The following is a 4214-nucleotide window of genomic DNA, read 5'->3' as shown; positions in this document are numbered from 1 at the left end:
TCACAATATAGTGGTACCAGAAGGAGAAGAGAGACAGCAAAGGATTGAAAAACCTATTTGAAAAAATAATGATGGAAAACTTCCCTAACCTGGCAAAGGAAATAGACACACAAGTCAGGAAAGTGCAGAGTCTCTAAAGAGATGAACCCAAAGAGGTTCATCTAAGACACATCATAATTAAAATGCTAAGGGTTAAGGACAAAGAGATAATCTTTTCTTTTTAAGTTTCTTTTCCCCAAATTGGAGAAACCATGTTTTTAACTTTAATTGAGTTATTTCAAATCACAAATTCAGAGATTTGTAAACATGCAGTTCAATCCCACCCCCCAGGCAGAGGTAAGGGGAGAAAAGAGGATTCACTCTGATATTTATGGTTCCCAAAAAGTTGTAATATTGTACTTGGAACACACAGAGCCAGCTATTAACTTCTTGCTACTATAGCAAATACTTACAGTTCAGTCCAGGTTACTGTGATCTCTGACAGATCAAGGAAACAAGTTATTTTCTCCTCTTGTGATTATAGCACATTGCCAGACACATTTGCCTTTTTAATAAATGTCCTGGTACTCTGAGTTTCCCTTTCAATTCATGTAATTTCAACAGTTTGTCAAAAAAAAGAGCCATTAAACAAATATTGAATTACATTTTGTTGGGTCTTTCAAACCCTCAAGCTCCAGACTATAAAAACATCTTATGTGTCTCCCACCCCGACCACCCAGCTACTTTTCCATATACCAAAGACCACCCATAGATACAAAGCCAAGGGTGAAGCTGACATCGTCTATTTGGAGCCAGTAGACAGGAAGGCGATGAGACCTGATGAAGCACTTATGGACAGAATATAGTTCACTGTGGGGTTGAAGTTCTTCAATATAAAGAAGGTTGCAACAATGACCAAGACCAGGAATAGAGTGTTGTTATAGAAGATGGAAAATGTTGTAGCTTCATAATCAGCAATTTCATCCTTCTTCCACAAGATTCTTTGATTTTTTTCCTTCTGAGACATCTTTCTATTATCAACTTCAGAAAGTTTTCGAGTCACTTCTTTGGAAACAGAATCTTCCCTCTTCTGTGCTACTTTGTGCTTGAGTAAAAATTTCACATTTTTGTAGGCAAAGGCTACCAAATAAGTGCTTACAAGTGTCATCACACTGTACAGAACAGCAGACTGAATAAGATCCATATGCCATATTTGCCAGTATAACCAGATGGGGATGGCAGACACAATGAAGGTGTTCCCAAAGAAGAGTGCAGAGGACTTGGCTGAGAAGGTGCAACTGAAATCCTGAAGGAGCAGGTCCTCCTCGGACTTCTACTTGGAGCTGCCTTTCGGAGCCATGGTGGAGCCGTAGCTGGGAGCAAGCCAAAGAGATAATCTTAAAAGCAGTGAAAGAAAGGCAGTTAGTTACCTACAAGGAACTCCCATAAGACTGTCCACTGATTTCTCATCAGAAACTATGCAGGCCTGAAGGGATTGGCCTGAAATATTCAAAGTGATGAAAAGAAAGGACCTACAACCAAGATTACCTACCCAACGAAGCTATCATTTGGAACTGAAGGACAAATTAAGAGTTTCCCAGACAAGAAAAAGCTAAAGGAGTTCACCACCAAACCAGTGTTACAAGAAATGTTCAAGGGACTGCAGTAAGAAGAAGGGTGAAACATAACATAAATATCCTATATAATAAAAGCCTAATATGCAAATTGACCGAACAGCTGAATGACCGGTGAAGCAACAGGTTGCTATGACACACACTGACCACCAGGGGACAGACGCTCAATGCAGGAGCTGCCCCCAGCCTGCAGGCCCCAGGCCAGCCAGGGCGGATTCTAGGCAGGGGCCCCCCCGATTGCCCCGCCAGTCGCCCTGCAGAGGGAGGCAACCAGTGGCAGCGGCAGGGGGTGGAGCCAGTGAGTGGGTGGCGCCAGGCTGGCCAAGGCAGGTGCCAGTGGGCTTCCCCCCTCCCTCCCCCCCCCCGCCCATCAGTCTGCTGGTTGCCCCAGAGATTGGCCCTGATGGCTGGCCAGGTCTAGAAACCCTACCTGTGCACAAATATTGTGCATCGGGCCTCTAGTGAATAATAAACTGACAATAACTACATACCTCTCAACAATCACTTTAAATGTAAATGGATTAAATGCTCCAATCAAAAGATGTAGGGTGGCTGAATGGATAAGAAAACAAGACTCATTCATATGCTGTCTACCTGAGATCCACTTCAGATTGAAAGACACAGACTGAAAGTAAACAGCTTGGGTTAGGCTGCAGATTGAATGGGGTAGGGTCTCAGGTAGTCACCAGGGTGAGGGTGAACAGTGTGAGCCAGGTTGATGGGGACTCACATATGGTGACTGCCTGTCAGCACTGTGACAGGGAGGTCTCAGTAAAAGAACAAAGACCTCTGTCAACTTTTTGTCTGATAGAAAGCTGCCCCCAGTTCTTGCCCTGATGCCAGACAATTTAGTTCCTCCCTTATGTCCCTGGATCCTTTCAGGCTGCTGCCCCAATGCTGGAGCTCAGAGGGAATGAATCTGAGTAAGTCCCTGCAACAGCCCTTTAAACAGAACTGCCTGGGCCTCCAGTAGCCTCCTTATCACTCAGCCACAATCCCCGCTGGTTTTTACAGATTGAAAATCTGTGGACTTCTTTTCCCAGCACTGGAACCCTGGGCTTAGGGTCTGGTGTGGGCCTGGAACCCCTTGCTCCTTATGAAGAGAGAGGGAGCACCACAGTTGAGATATACCTCCTGATTAAAAAAATACTGCATGTGGGTGTCAGACCAGCCTGTTCTGTGCCTCTGTCCCTTCTACCAGTCTTAGTATAGCTTCTTCTTTAATTCTCTAGTTGTAGGACTTCCATTCAGCCAGATTTCAGGTGGTTCAAATGATGGTTATTCTGTGGTTTAGTTATAATTTTGATGTGGTTGTGGAAGGATGAGTATTGTATTCACCTATGCCACCATCTTCCATCTAGACCAGATAAATTTAATTGATATTTTTAGGATATTCCAGCCCCAAAAAGCAGAATATACATTCTTTTCAAGTTTATGTGGAGCATTTCTCAGGATAAACAACACGTTAGGACACAAAACAAGAAGACTAAAATTATATCAAGCATCTTCTCTGAACACAATGGTATGAAACTAGAAATCAATTACATAATGAAAACTAAAAAGCACACTAAGCCATGGAGGCTAAAAAACATGATACTAAACAATTAATGGGTTTACAATGAGACTAATGAAAAAATCAAGAGATACCTGGAGACAAATACAAATGAAAACACAATTATCCCAAATCTCTGAGACATAGCCAAAGCAGTCTTAGGAGGTAAATTCATAGTAAGACAAGCCTACCTGAAGAAGCAAGAAAAAATCTCAAATAAACAATCTAATCTTACACCTAAAGGAATTGGGAAAAAAAACAACAACAAACAAAGCCCAAAGGGAGTAGAGGAAAAGAAATAATAAATATCAGAGTGGAAATAAACAAAATAGAATCTTAAAAACACCAATATAACAAATCAATGAAACCAAGATCTGTTGGTCCTTTGAAAAGATAAACAAAGTTGAAAAAAGAGAGAGGACCCAAATAGAATTAGAAATGAAAGGAGATGTCGTAGCAATATCTTTACCAATACAGCTCCTAGGACAATGGAAACTAAGGAGAATATAAACAAGTGGGACTACATCAAAATAAAAAGCTTCTGCACAGCAAAAGAAACCATCAACAAAACAACAAGAAAGTCCATTGCATGGGAGAACTTATTTGCCAATGTTGTCTCTGATAAGGGTTTAATCTCCAAAATTTACAGGGAACTAATACAACTTAACAAAAGGAAGATAAACAATCCAATCAAAAAATGGGCAAAGGACCTAAATAGACACTTTTCGAAAGAGGACATACAGAAGGCCAAGAGACATATGAAAACATGCTTAAAGTCACTAATCATCTGAGAGATGCAAATCAAAACAACAATGAGGTACCATCTCACACCTGTCAGAATGGCTATCATCAACAAATCAACAAATGACAATTGCTGATGAGAAAAAGGAACACTCTTGCACTGCTGGTGGCAATGCAGACTGGTGCAACCACTGTGAAAAACAGTATGGAGTTTCCTCAAAAAATTAAAAATTTGACCCAGTAATCCCACTTCTAGGAATATATCCCAAGAAATCAGAAACACCAATCAGAAAGGATATATGCACCCC

The 4214-nt window shown here is 41.2% G+C and overlaps 1 pseudogene; it reads right to left on the bottom strand.

Annotated features, from left to right (window-relative positions):
* Positions 1 to 628: 628 nt before the first annotated feature.
* LOC102242123 lies at positions 629 to 1339 on the bottom strand (annotated as a pseudogene).
* Positions 1340 to 4214: the final 2875 nt, after the last annotated feature.

This window comes from Myotis brandtii, unplaced genomic scaffold (genome assembly GCF_000412655.1).
Source record: "Myotis brandtii unplaced genomic scaffold, ASM41265v1 scaffold74, whole genome shotgun sequence".
Lineage (NCBI taxonomy): Eukaryota > Metazoa > Chordata > Mammalia > Chiroptera > Vespertilionidae > Myotis > Myotis brandtii.
The sequence above is the reverse complement of the archived record's forward strand: the minus strand, read 5'-3'. Positions and strand labels throughout refer to the sequence as shown.